The 15,472-nt window shown below is 43.6% G+C and overlaps 2 long non-coding RNA genes across 2 annotated transcripts in view; both read left to right on the top strand.

Moving 5' to 3' along the window:
* Positions 1-5,220: 5,220 nt before the first annotated feature.
* Positions 5,221-8,618, top strand: LOC117289972. The gene is made up of 3 exons (XR_004519013.1): positions 5,221-5,331; positions 6,707-6,795; positions 8,497-8,618. It is a non-coding gene; the product is annotated as an uncharacterized LOC117289972 (long non-coding RNA).
* Positions 8,619-9,997: 1,379 nt separating this feature from the next.
* The window catches only part of LOC117290769, a 33,345-nt gene continuing 27,870 nt past the window's right edge, over positions 9,998-15,472 (top strand). The window contains exon 1 of the long non-coding RNA XR_004519076.1: positions 9,998-10,014. This is a non-coding gene — a long non-coding RNA (uncharacterized LOC117290769). The remainder of the gene's footprint in view (positions 10,015-15,472) is intronic.

The raw sequence follows: 15,472 nt of genomic DNA on the forward strand, positions 1-15,472 counted from the left end.
AAAACGTAGGCCTACATCTGACAAGATTTCGTTTGAGATTTGTGGGTTCAAGTCCCGGCCTGGCCGGTGAATGTTTTGAGCAGAACAAAGCTATCATAAAGCGCTTCTCTGAACCCATGATTGTGTATAAATTGGGACCTGTGTATGTGGCAGAGTCATCTGATGTGGGTTCCAATCACAACCTGATGGACGGCCATTAAATGACATTGGGCAAGACACATTTAACCATTAATTGCTTCTCTTAACCCAGATGTATGACGTGGAAACCTTTATGGGTGGCAGAGTCATCAGAACGTGGGTTCAAATCCCAGCCGTGACTGACAAAATGTGTATCATTGGTCAATACACTTATACCATAAATTGCTTCTCTTAACCCAGGTGCTTAAATGGGAACTTGTGCTGCCCTGATACGGTATTTTGTTAAAACTTCTTCGAACTAATGAATAAGCAGTTAAGGTTTGATGTTTGTTTTAACAGTTTTTGTATTTTGTACGGGTGGTTCTTTGAACACGTTATTTGCTTGTATATTTTTGTTTAACATGCCTCCATAGCATTCACCTCACTTTGTTTCTTATTCTTACTATGGTTTGAGCGTTAAGCCAGACTTTCTGCTTCTTCACACCCTCACACTCTTGATTTGTTGAGTTGTGGAACGAAGAGGTGGATGTTTCCCCCATCCTACAATCTGGACTGTTTGAAGAGGAAAATTCCTGCCTGCAGCTCTCCTGTGTTTATATTTATGTATAAATTTATTTTCTTCTTGTAGCCCCTTCTAGAGTGGCTTTTAGTCTTGTTTGGGGCGAATTTGCATTACAAAATATTGATTTAAATTTGAAATGTGTTTTGGGGTATCTGTAGACGTGTAATATCCAAGGCACAGACACAACACCTGGCTCATCATAATAGACAAACAGTCACTTCCCAAATGCTGCATGACTGCTGTGTGCACTCTTGATAAACTAAACTATTGACACACACTCAGAATTTGTGTTTATTTCACAAATGCAACAGTCTGGATTGTGTTGCTTCATGTTTCGTTGGTGTCCACACATAGAAGTCAAAGTCAATCAGTAGTTATTTTTCATCTCTATTATGTTTCCATAATAGTCGTTCAATATTGACACTGGTTTCCATGCCTTCTGTAACTTCTCACGATCTTTTAATTGTTGCCGTTCGATTACCGGGGGTGGGAAACAAGCACTTCGGCTCACTGCAAATTATAACCGATACATGCTATAAGCTGTTGATTTTTCTTGTACACCTTTTGAGGTCTTTATTACGACACACTATCTGATGGCAATGATGTTCGTACATCCAAAAGCTAAAAGCCAATACTGTAAAAAAACAAAAAAAAACCAGTTCTTTCACGTTAACTTACTTTGCAACGTGGTTGCTAAACGCCTACAGCTTTTACGGCCAATGTTTGAAAACAATTACAATACACAAACGGTATTAGACAAATCAACCTTATCAATTTTTTTGTAGACATATTAATACAAAAACTAGACATAGAATGATACTCGTAATTCAATTATTACGGTTCATTTCGCAACCAAGTTATCTAACGGTACAGTGACTATAGTATTTCATTGTTACTTATTACAAAAATAAACAAAAAATAATATTCTTTGTCCCTGATGCAAATTTAACATCTATAACATATACACATAGTTTTGTAACCACAATTTGTTTTCTTGTGTGCTCTAAGCGGAGAAGTGGAAAATTCCATCTTCTGTTTACCTTTCATAGCAATTCAAATGGTGAATGTCAAATTCAACTTAACACAACTTGACATGGAATTACATCATACGATGTATATTTAAAATGATGTAAACATAACAGTATTACAATTTTCTCTTGAGAACTGTAAAAGCTGTCCGGACGACCAAAATAATAAGAAACAATACTCGGTTTTGTTGACGTACTTATCTGGGAAGTGGGTGCTGTGGGTTTGGGAGCGTGTTGCTACTTCAGCCAATAGCGCAGCACATTGTTTAACTTTCTACCCGGGTCCAATGGCACTCACGGTGGAATTCTGCGGATAGAATCACGCCCCCGGTTTGATCTATCTTGGGGTTTTTTGGAGATAACATTCAACCAAATCATCTGGTCTTTACTGTAGGCCTATATATACATACAACCCAAATTTTACTCGTTGGAAGTGTTTTTCCAAAGAGACTCACAAGAAATATTTTATGTTTTGTGTACTGGATTTCGGGCCGCACATAGGCAATCGGCGTATAGACCTACACTTGACAACCATGTTTCTGCATTTTATTCAAACCTGGTGCGATATACCATCGGTTTTGCGAAGATAAATTTCATTCAAATCATCTTGTTTTCAATTAATTTAATAACAAAATTAAAAATTAAAATTCCTCCGTGAAATTCTAGATATGTTTTTTATAGCGGAACCACAAAACAAAAAATAGGTAAGTTTTGTCAGGAGTTCCGCGCCTCTTTTTGTTATTCGATCTGGTATAATCCAACTTGCATGAGACTGACCAAACCGACAAATTTAGTTTTAAACTCAATGTGATTCCATGTTTGTTGTCTATTCCTACACATGCTACTTCAGAGGAGATACGCCCATAGTAGTCTAACCTTTCAGGTGTCAAAACACTGCCACAATCCCTCACTTCTAAAAACTGAACACATTGGTTCCCAAAGTGTTGAGTTTACTCATCCATAAGATAAGATAAGATAAGACGTTTATTATCACACACTGGGAAAATTAAAACTGGCATTGATTCAAACAGTACAGACAAAAACTCTTCAAATATCATATCATACAAATCAGTGAATCAGTTCTCCAGTTTATCTCTCGTAGGGAGGCTTGTTGAGTTCGTTTCGGAGCACAGCCGCCTACTTTAAATTTTCGGTGTCAAGAAGTCTGGAAGCCGCTCTAAAACTTTGAAATTTGAATTCAGGGACATGCCAGGATGACGCAGGTACAAACTGCGTCTCTCTATCGGTTTTAGTTCCAGAATGATTCAAAAGCATAGCTGAAAGTTTTTATAAGTCCGGGCTTTTTTTTCAACGCATATATTTGTTTTCTCCAATAATCACCACATGCCGTGTGTTTCATGCATTAATGTCCCAAATTAATGGGGTGTGTCGGGTCTACTCCCTGGCCTCTAGCGTCGCTTTGAAAATCCCCATAGCACTAATTTTTGTACGAGAGGAAAGCCCTTGAAATTGTCCATCCAATGGTGCTGAACTTGTTTAGATTGGGCAATGATTTTGGGTCAAATTGACCCGTTGTACTTTTGATTTTCTCTGTGCACAAAAATCCCGTAGAAAGGCTTGTTGAGTTCGTTTCGCTCGGCCGGATGCCAGGATGACGCAGGTACAAACTGCGTCTCTCTAGCATTTTTAGTACCGGATTGATTCAAGAGCATTGCTGGAAGTACTAATTTTTGTACGAGAGGAAGAAACATGGACATCAACTAAGAAATTGGAAAAGAAACTGAGAGTCACAGAAAGAGCAATGGAAAGGATCATGGTAGGAATTTCAAGAAAGGACAGGATCAGAATGAGGACATACGAAGACAAACATAATGCCAGGGACATCATACAGGAAATGAAAACAAAGAAATGGAGTTGGGCAGACCACCTTGCAAGACGCCATGACAAAAGATGGACACATTGCATTACGGAATGGACCCCGAGAACACATACGAGACGTAGAAGGGCCCGGCGTGGACGACATCACAGAGGGTGGAACCGTCACATGGATGCGACGCGCACAGGAAAGACCGAGATGGTACAATGATGGAGAGGCCTTCCTCCAGCCTGCAGTGGAGAGACATAGGATGAATAGAATAGCGGCCAAGAGGCAAACGAAACAAAACAATATTGTGTTCCAGTGCTCCACAGTTCCACAGTTCACAACACGATGTTCATGATAAAGGTGGTCAAACGAGACGGGGAATATTGATTCTGTGTCCCCCACCCTTCGAAAATGGGGTGGGGTGGGGTTGGATACACGTCCCTTCCACTCTTTCAAGGGGAGGTGCAAATCTGTCAACGATGGAGCATGCGTTTGAGAAGCCTTTACGGCGAGCGGGTGCGGGCCTGATAAAGGGCCCGGGAAAATTTTGCATTCTAGATGCTCTGTGATGCAACCTAGGGCCAATTTTGAGGGGGGATATTGTGTCATTCTTTGCCCACAGGATTAATGCCCATATAGGGACACAGGGTTTCGTCTTACACAGTGCAAAACTTGGGCTTCATGATAAAGGTTGTCAAAAAGTGGGGGGGGGGGACACATTTGATTGTGTCCCCCACCCTCCAAAAGGTGGGGGACACGTCCCCCTGCCCCCCCCCCCCCCTATGAAGCGAGCGTGCATGCACTGAACCTACATAATATGAAACATGAATATTCACGTATTTTATGATTGCAGCGAATACCCAACGGCTAAACATTTCCCATGTCCTTCATGACATGCACTTATACTAAGCTTGTAATAAATGGCGAACGTGTTCCGTCAACCAAGGGCTTTAAATTTACTGCAAGGACGGTTTTGCACGGGGCGGACACAACTGCATATGCAAATGTGTCCGGGCGGACACAATTGCATTATGCAGCAGCGTCCAGGCGGACACGATTGCATTGCTAAACCAACTTTCCGTATGGCGCCACCACTTTTTCACTCATTTTTACAAAAAGGGATATCTCATTGAAAGGTAAATTAAATACTATTATTTCATATCGAATGAAAAAGTGGTATGGAAACTTTTTCGCAAAACCGTCCGGCGGACATTATTGCATAGATATTATTGCATATATGCAATAATGTTCTCCGGATAGTATTGCATAGAGGACATAATTGCATCCGATACCGACCGTAAGGCTCGGGGGACCCCGTAATTAATACCCCAATAAAATAGAATTCAGGAAAACTGAAGTCAATATTATGTCAATGCATTTTTTGTTTGTTTTTGTTTTTAATGAGCGGGGGACTTCTAAATATTGTTTGTGTATTTTTGAACAATATTCAAAATATAATATAAAAATTATTAATAAACTATGTACAATTTAGCGTTGGTTGAATAAGACTTTTATTTAAATGTACGGGGGTTCACCCTCGTGACACCCATCGACTCTACTGTGTCCAATAATGAGTAGAGGACGCCCTCAGTTGTTTTCAATGTCGCAGTGCATATTATGATCACGTGACACACACAAGCACATTGCACCGCCGCCATTTTTAAAGAACAAAATGAATGAACCATTTGTGTACAGTCTCTCACATTCCTCTCCAGCAAATTCAAGGTTTTACCATTTACTGAGTTTCAAGGACACATCTACACCACAACAAGTTCATGGTGAGTTACTAGTTTGTTTTTCGTTTTTCACAACGTTCACAACGATGTTTTCGTTGTAAATGTAAAGGAATTTGAACCTGGGAATTTTGGGACATTTTGGGCACTACACTGACTCACAACATGTTTTCGACCCCAACTTTGCTTCCCGTTTACCGAGAGACAGACTGTGCAAGCTCCAGCGGTGACAGAAGCTCTGCTGTTTACTCAGGGTCTGTATTTTCGTCAGGCTTAATCATGTGAGAATAAAGTTTCCTGTCGTAGGTTATGCCCAAACATTTATAAAAATGATGAATTTTTGGTATACTATAATAATATTAATAGTATAATAATAATAACTCACTAATATTATAATTAAGGCAAAGAGGACGGCTCCGTGACGGGCATGTCGCGGGGCGTTATGGGTAGGACGGTGGAGGGCGCTATTGTGTGTAAAAGTCTTAGCATTTCTGCCTCGCGGCATAGGGAATATGCAAATTAGTAATTCGACTCTACCGGTAAGTATTCGTTCGTAGACCCCATCCACACTACTGTGGGGGGGGGGGGGATGTTCTGGTGAAGCCATACTGCAGTAACTACAGTACAAGTGTTCTGTTAGACTTTGTGTATGACTCTATAGCCAGCAGTTGTCTTCATTTTATTCAAAATATTTGTTGTGACATTTTAAAAATTACCATAATAATTTACCCCCCCCCCTCATAGAAACAAAATAAAAAAAAGTGTGAATAATGATGCGCTTTCAAATCTGATTTTTTTTTATAGTTTTTTTTCCTTTTTTTTTCTCTTAACATTTATAATAAAGCGTTAATTGAACAGTTTTATAATTGAATCACCAAGCCGATGTTTAAGTGATACTATTAATAATAAATATTGATATGAGGATTAAAAAGAAATTCTCCAAATATATTAGAAAATGATATAAGGCACATGGCTTCTTTAAACCTCTGTATTTTTTCCAGAATGCTCGGCAGAATGTTTAGTCACATGATTATTTAACACTCTAGTGGTGGCTTCAACAAAATGTAGTGCCTTTATTTATTATTCAAAAACTATTCGTTCAAGTTGATGTAATCCTGTTTTTGTGGAGACCAAAGTGGTTTTAAAATAATGTGCCCAGCGTGACAAAGATGCAAACCAATTGGTTTTTATTAATTTTTTTTTTTTTACCCATACACCGATGTGTGTATAGCACTATATACGCAGTACTTTGCCGAGTCCTGTGAAAAAAATTGGTTTTTATTTGAAACGGTGCCCTCTTGTGTTGATGTGATCAAAACACATTGTTGCTGCAATTGAAGGAAAACCACATTACACCCTTATACAAATTTATCGATTGATTGATATATGTTTGTATTATTTTGTTCATACAGTGTGTTAGCTACAGACAAATGAAGTCTACCCCTCGAAGATGCCTGATTTGAAGCTGACAGGTGTCGAGATTCAACGATGTCTTCTCCATATCAACAGGTATGTTTATCAACAACCATTAATTTGAGATGCATTCCAACAGAGTTTAGACAGTCCGATGATACTAGGCTTCAACATGGCTTTAGTTTTCATTTTGCTGTGCCTCTGTAGTAATACAATACAATGCTCTCACTTGATCTTACCGCATGTTTTTCCTGCACTCATCCACATGAATGATTTCACTCTTCCCTACAAACATTTGATCCCTTCCTCTGAAAAAGTGAGCATTTTGCATCTTCCAGGGATGAGAATTTTCAGACTTTTTAAGTCAGTTAAAAACAAATACAAAATTGTAAGCAAGTCGCCAGACACCCAAGGCCTGAAGGTCACTTCAAGGTGTCCACTATTATGTTTTTCCAGGGGTAGTTGCAACCTACTCCTGGGGCTAGCTGGAACAGAGTTACACCTTTTGTCTATATATACTCATGTAGGCTTGGGTATCATGCATCTAGGAAGCCTGGCTGGTAGAGCAGAAAGCTATACCTCCCCAACTTTTCTGGTGAATATAGTAAGCTGATATTTGTTCACCTGCTCTGTGTGGTCTACTTCTCTAGTGCTGAGGACACTGTTCCTGAACATTCTGAGAAATCTAAGTTCATAGGGTTACTAAAAGGTGAAAATGCCATAATATCGACATGCTCACAAAGAAATTTGCATCTAGGTTAAAGGCAGTGGACACTATTGACAAAGACTGATCTTTGACAGTTACAATTAGTGTCCACACATCCAGTGTCTTTAAACTTTTTGTCAGTATGACATGTATGACTTTCAACCCTGATCTTTTGACCAAGTTCCAAAGGATTCATGACAGCCTCAACGTACAGTTGTCACACAAGTGTTTCAGGAGATTCGAGACCGTTTCAAAATAACCACTTAAAACTAACTTTGCATAATGGGAGACTTTCCAACGCTAGGTGGCAGTAGACTTACCAGGTAAATTTACAGTGTTTACTTACTAGGCCTGCGCGAATAATTCGAATATCCGGTTAATGGCATTATGCAGCCTACTACATGTAGATCGACGAACTGCCGAGCCGCGGCCGAGTCGGACTAAACCATTCTGTGAGAGTGGTGTTACAAACCTGTGCGGCAGTAGGCTGGTGTACAGCGCTTGGTGGTCGAGTGACCAAAAGATAGAGCATTGAGCATATTGAGAAGTCAAAAAACGTGCGATGCGGCAGAAAAACAACAGTTAGTACCGAGCAGAAAATTGTATTTTTTGACCATGTTTTTTAATTTCACTCAACAAAAAGGAAATACAAGCATTATTGATGTATATTGAGTATGTGTGGAAAGTTTTGGTAGTGTAGTACAAAAGAAACTTCAGTTATTGCTGGCTAACGGTCATAATACTTTCACCTATCAACGCTGATTTGAAAAATAAAAATACTAGACCCCTATAAGGCTCACAGGGGAGCCTTATATACATAGTTTCTAGAAGTAGACATGCGCATAATTTTGAGAACATTGGATTTACCCAGCATTTGCTGCCACCCTTTGTCCAAGAAAGTCTCTTACTACGCCATGGGTCACAGCCATAACTGTGAACCCAACTGCTCATTGCTCATGTCAGTGAAACTGACTATCTCGACAAAAATACAGCTGGCTGTGTCACAAGGAGTTATATGTACTGCAGCTTTTATAAATCACTAAAAACAGGACGGCTGACGTTGATATCTTCACTTGCCTTTGCATCGCTAGGTCATCTTTCAAGTGCTTCGACGATGACGACTTGATGCTGTTCAATGATGATGAATATTTCTAGTATGGCCTACGACAGCTGCCCACCTTAGCAAGCTGACAGCTGCCCGCCTGGAAACAAAGAAAACAAGTAAGCTCATCCTACTAACCCCCTTTGCTCATTACAGACTGGTCCAAAGGGGCAGAACAGAAATGGTCCGCTTGGCCGGCCTTAATAGGAATAGGGGCTGGAGGCAGACGGACAAACTGAAAGAAAGCCTTGCTATGTAAAATACAGAACAAAATTCCCTACCCTCCCACTCGACATTCCTCGCTCATCCGAAATGATTATCTCGTGAAATCAATTAAAGACACTGTACACTATTGGTAATTGTCAAAAACCAGTCTTCTCACTTGTTGTATCTTAACACATACACTAAAAAAGCTGTGAAAATTTGAGCTCAATTGGTCGTCGAAGTTGCGAGATAATAATAAAAGAAAAAACGCCCTGTCACACAATGTTGTGTGCTTTCAGATGTTTGATTTGGAGACCTCAAATTCTAAATCTGAGGATCTCTAAATCAAATTCGTGGAAAATTACTTCTTTCTCAAAAACTATGTTACTTCAGAGGGAGCCGTTTCTCACAATGTTTTATACTATCAACAGCTCCCTATTACTTGTTCCCAAGTAGGTTTTATGCTAATAATTATTTTGAGTAATTACCAATAGTGTCCACTGCCTTTAAACACCAGGCTTGCCAGGGTTTGTGGTGAAATTGGATCCGTCAAGGTTACCCGCGATTGATGTTGAACCTCAAACAAACAGTCTGCTTTTTAACTTTTCAGAAGATAGAGACCATTTTCTCTAAGCAAAACAACATCCAAACATTCATGTAAGATTTGTTTATATCTTTTTGTTATTCAAGCTGCCTGACACAGAAGGCCTGAAGGCCACTTGAAGGTGTTGGCTATAATTAGCTTTGTTATTCAGAAGCACTTAAAGCACATTAATTGGGCAGACTATCATCAGTGTCCTTTTTCCCCACACCCTCAAGATCCTGTCCCCCAATCCCCCGCATTTTGTTTCTTGCTGTTTTGCCCCCCCCCCCCTCACCACTTCCATAAGGAACTGCACATGAAGGAGTGAATTTGCGAAGCATTTGTTAAGACTTGCTTTCCAATACATAATTCTCATTGACATTTCACCAAGCATTAAAATTTATCTCAACAAGAGTTAAGTTCTATCTTAGCTCTTTGCGAAATTGGCCACAGGAAGAGAAATTCATTTTACAATTGCTTTTTTTTCTTGCGCCCTAATGAGTAATGTTTCCTTTAACCTTTTAGGGGCCTATAGCATGAGAAACATGATGTTCCTCAACTAAGTGTGTAGCAAATCAATTTCACTAGAGTCTTGAATGCTTCAGAGGACAACAATGGAAACATCAGAGACATCAAGGCATTCTACGTATCAAGGAATCATGGATAAACAACCAAGATGAGGACGTTACTAATAGTGCACTATGAGACCGGTAATTAAAGGTAAGGAAAAGTGAACATTAAAATGGTTGTTAGTAAACAAATCTATCCTATAGTCCTATATGATGTGAGGCATTGCATGGTGAGGTATCAATATATATTTGGTTTCCTGTAACACCATGTGTGTATCTACTTGCCAGGTAGAGTTTGTTCTTAGAGAACTGTTTTTCTTTATTCTACTACTGCTGAGTAGATTTATCGGATTTTCGGGTGACTTCTCAGTTCTAAAAAGAACTGTCCTGGTTTTAACTACTACCCAGGCAGAAGGTATAGAAGGTATAGATAGTTGGAAGGTTCGTTAGTCCGAAGGTACAACAGTCCGAGGGCTCGATAGTCTGAACCCACAAATTTCCCAAAACGGGGGGTTAATAGTCCGAAAATGAAATAGGGTTTGTCCGAACATTTGATGCGATAGTCCAAAGGTTTATTAATCCGAAGGTTCATTGATCTGAAGGTTCACTGGTGTGAAGGTTCGGTAGTCCGAATTGCAATAAAAAGGTTGACGATTGAACCTTATTGTGAATTCGGACTATTGGACCGTATTGTCAATTTGGGGACTATTGAACTTTTGGACTATCGAACCTTCGGACTATCAAACCTTCGGACTGTTGAACCTTCGGACTATTGGACCTTCGGACTATTAAACCTTCGGACTATCGAACCTTCGGACTATCGAACCTTAGGACTATCGAACCTTAGGACTATTGAACCTTAGGACGATCGAACCTTAGGACTATCGAACCTTAGGACTATTGAACCTTCGGACTATTATCCTTAGGACTATCGAGCCTTCGGACTATCGAACCTTCGGACTATCGAACCTTCGGACTATTGAACCTTCGGACTATTGAACCTTCGGACTATTGAACCTTCGGACTATTGAACCTTCGGACTATTGAACCTTCGGACTATCGAACCTTCGGACTATCGAACCTTAGGACTATCGAACCTTCGGACTATTGAACCTTCGGACTATTGAACCTTTGGACTATTGAACCTTCGGACTATTGAACCTTCGGACTATTGAACCTTCGGACTATCGAACCTTCGGACTATCGAACCTTCGGACTATCGAACCTTCGGACTATCGAACCTTAGGACTATCGAACCTTAGGACTATCGAACCTTTGGACTATCGAACCTTCGGACTAATGAACCTTAGGACTATTAAACCTTAGGACTATTGAACCTTCGGACTATTGAACCTTCGGACTATTGAACCTTCGGACTATTGAACCTTAGGACTATCGAACCTTCGGACTATCGAACCTTCGGACTATTGAACCTGAGGATTATCGAACCTTCGGACTATCGAACCTTTGGACTATTGAATTGAACCTTCGGACTATCGAACCTTAGGACTATCGAACCTTCGGAGTATTGAACCTTCGGACTAATGAACCTTAGGACTATTAAACCTTAGGACTATTGAACCTTAGGACTATCGAACCTTCGGACTATTGAACCTTCGGACTATTGAACCTTAGGACTATCGAACCTTCGGACTATCGAACCTTCGGACTATTGAACCTTAGGACTATCGAACCTTCGGACTATCGAACCTTCGGACTATTGAACCTTCGGACTATCGAACCGTCGGACTTGCGAACCTTTGGACTATCGGACCTTTGGACTATTGAATTGAACCTTCGGACTATCGAACCTTCGGACTATTGAACCTTAGGACAATCGAACCTTAGGACTATCGAACCTTCGGACTATCGAACCTTGGCACTATTGAACCTTAGGACTATCGAACCTTTGGACTATTTAATTGAACCTTCGGACTAACGAACCTTCGGACAAACAAACCTTTGGACCATCGAACCTTCTGACTATTGAGCTGTAACCGAAAATTGGCTGGGACTACTAATTATAGCTTATAGGATCGTAATTAACTGTTAACTACCACGGAGTCAGTTCTAGAATTGGTCTCAACGTTACAACTAGCTAGCTCTCGTCATCGTCAGGAGACTGAAGAGATAAGAGAGAACTGGGCTTATTTAAAGGGGTTAAGAGGATCCAGTGTGAGTCAATCCTAGGTTCTTTCATTCAAATTCATTATCACTTGCCCTTGGTAGTTCTACCTATTGGTAGACTCTAAAATTGGGGGCAGGGGCAGGGCCCGGGACAAGTGAGATGCAAAGAAACTGTTTTAGGGCAATCACCTGATTTCCATGTATCAAAAAAATTAATATCATCATGTCGGTTTAAAACCATTATACACTTTCGGAACAGAAACAAATTAAAAGTTCAGAAAGTCTACTTCACTCTACTTACCAGTAGAGTCGAATTACTAATTTGCATACTCCCTATGCCGCGAGGCAATAATGCTAAGACTTTCACACACACAATAGCGCCCTCCACCGTCCTACCTACAACGCCCCGCGACATGCCTGCCACGGAGTCGTCCTCTTTTCTCTTAGCCACGAGTGGGTAAAGACGCAATAAATCTGTGTCCAACAGTTCACCGTTTTTGTGATAAAATAAAAGCACCTTATCCTTTGCTGAGAGCTTTTTTATAAAGACTAGAAGTTGTAGAGTTATAGTTGTTGTAGAGAGTTGTTGTAGAAATAAAATAGTTTGATTTCTTTGAATTAAATTATGAGTAGTGTAAAGAAATTGGGGAGGGCTTCGACTGTCAATACTGGGGTTACATGTACGTTCGTTCCCCCGGGACAGTCGGAGCTCTCGGAGGGCTGCGCCGATGACACTCCGTCGCCTGGCTCGCAGCCCTTCAACTGCCCCCCGCAGCCTCTGTCGGCTGCGACGCCCGGGGTACCCACCGATCAAAGAGGGGATGCTTCCCGCTCCCCCTCTTCGGTCAGTGTGCGGGGTCAACCCATCGAAGGTCAAACGCCCCGGCACGGCCAAGAAAACCGGTGCCGGGGCAGCGACCAAGAGAGGCAGGGCAAAGAGTGGCTCCATTCCGAAGCGCACCGCCCCCTCTCCCAGCAACGCCTCGGGGTCTCTGAAGCCGGAGGGCATTCCCCCTCCACACGGCTCAGGGTACCCGGCCCGCACCGACCACGTAGATTCCCCCACGACGGTCGGTGATAGTCTTTTACGAGGTTATCCAACCCGAACGACACCCACCCACGCCATAGGCTGTGAGGCGCTAGCCATGGCGAAAAGGATTGATGGTGCAGAGTCAGGTACCTGGGATTCCCCCGGAACACCCCACTCACAGGGCCCAACCTCGTCTTCGGGTTTCACCCGTTGCTTGGGCATCCCTGTCACTCAGGTTTCCTCTGAGAGAGCCCTGCTCCGAGGAGCTTGAATATTTTCCCGGCTATGCCGCGTGATCGCGTATGTACTGATCGCATAGAGGGCATTATGTCAGCGTCTTCTTGGATTGCTTACCCCAAGCGGGCTGATTCATGTTATCGGTTCCCTGCGGGGATTTTGATAAATATTTTTCGACCCCGGTCAACCTCATCCAAACTTCCCTTTGTCAACAAAGCGCGGGGGAAAATGGAGGAGGTAATCAGGGAAATGAACTTGACATGCGCACATCGTCCTTCTTGCTTCTCTTGTCTGAATACCTCACGCTGGCCGGCGATGAGGACTCTGCGGTCCCGGCTGATATGATGGTGGCGGCCCTCCATTGTCTGGATAACGGGCTGCGCACCGTCCTGGATCAATTTACCCTAGCCTCTTTGGCCCGTAGGGCGAACGTCCTAGATGCATTGTTCCTTCCGTCCCTAGGGGCACGCAAGTGGCTTAATGCGCTCCCCCTGACGGGCAGTTCAAAGAATCTATGGAGGCCGAGGCCAGACGCCTTAAGGCCACTGACAAGATCAACCTCAAGAAACCGCAGTCCTCCGCACCAGCGGCGAGGAAACACAAACAAGCCTCGTTTGCTATTCCCCGCCGCATCCACAGAGACCTGCCCTTGGTGGGTTTCGTGGGAACCAAGGAGCAGCAAATACACGCACGCCCACCTAAGGCCAGCAGCGGGCCCAGTCGGGTTTTCCGTGCGTCCGCCCCCGGGGCGTGGCGGAAGTGACTTCCCTGTCTCCAGGCGACCTCCTGCCGACGGACCCTTGGGAGGCCGCCTTCAGGAATTTTTTGGGATCCTTGGCTCAGATCACGTCCGACAGGTGGGTCCTTGAGACGATCTAGTGCGGCTGCGCACTCGAGTTCAAGAGGACCCCCCATCGGACATGCTGACGCGGCCAACGCCCATCCCGTCCGACCCTCTCAAGTCGAACAGGGGGATCAGTTCCCTTCTCATTAAGCGGGCGGTGCGCGTTGTCCCCGACCAGGGGATGCGAACGGGTTCATGTCCACTTTCTTCTTAGTGCCGAAGAAGGAGGCGCACACTTGGTGGCCGATCCTAAATTTAAAGCCCCTAAACTAATTTATCTGCCCAAAGCACCTTCGCATGGAAACACTGCGGGCAATCCTCGAGTCAATCGATACACCTGCGTGGGGTGCGAGTTTGGACCTTCGAGACGCTTACCTACGTGTTCCCATCAGGACCGAACACCGCAAATTTCTGCGCTTCCTCTACAACAGAACCCTATACTAATTTGTGGGCGATCGGGGCAGCACTTCGGAGGCGAGGACTGCTGATTTTCCAATACCCCGACGATTGGCTAATCGTGGGCTGATCGCGGGAGGCAACGGACGCGGCGCTGATGATTACTTGGCACCTCACGTCCAGCCTATTGTTCCTGGTTAACACCGAGAGATCGCACCCGATCCCCTCTCAGGTGCCCACCTTTCTTGGTGCGGCTCTCGACCTTCGAAGGGGGCTGGCCCGCCCTTAGGCGGAACGGGTACAGAACCTGCGTCAGTGTATGGCCCTTTTCCTTCGGGCTACGGTGGCGCCGGCGGTGGCTTGGCTCAGATTACTGGGCCTTATGGCCAGCATGGTAGGTCTGATCGATTTTTGCAGGCCGAGGATGAGGCCTAGCCAGCTCAATCTCCTCTCCTACTTCCGACCCAGCCGTCATTAAGTCAACCTCCCAGTGCCTACCACGCCTTGGCTGACCCCCCCCCACCTCCAATGGTGGGTGGAGGACGCCAACCTCACGCAAGGTCGAGTGTTCCGCCCGCCCCGGCCGTCAGCGACCGTCGGCACCAACGCGTGTCTGTACTGTTGGGTGGGGGGGCGACCCTCGACCCCCCGCCAGATAGCGGGGGTGTTGGGCACGGAACAGCACACAACCCACATTAATGTCCTGGAAATGCTGGCGGTCCGCAATGCCCTCCAGCACTTCCGGGCGCAGTTAGTGGGGCAGGCCGTCCTGTGCGCTTCGACACAAGTTCCACCTCACCAGTCACGTGTTTAGGTGAGTTTTCCACGGTATTACAGTGCTAAAAATACTTATTAATGTTTTGTTCACCCGTGGGGACGACACCCCCTGTCCGTTCGGGCATGGACCACTATCGGGCTAAGTGGCCCGAAGCGTTCTCTGAACTTTTGAGCGCGCCGAGGTCATACGCCCCCTTA

Source organism: Asterias rubens, chromosome 5, assembly GCF_902459465.1.
Source record: "Asterias rubens chromosome 5, eAstRub1.3, whole genome shotgun sequence".
Classification (NCBI taxonomy): Eukaryota; Metazoa; Echinodermata; class Asteroidea; order Forcipulatida; family Asteriidae; genus Asterias; species Asterias rubens.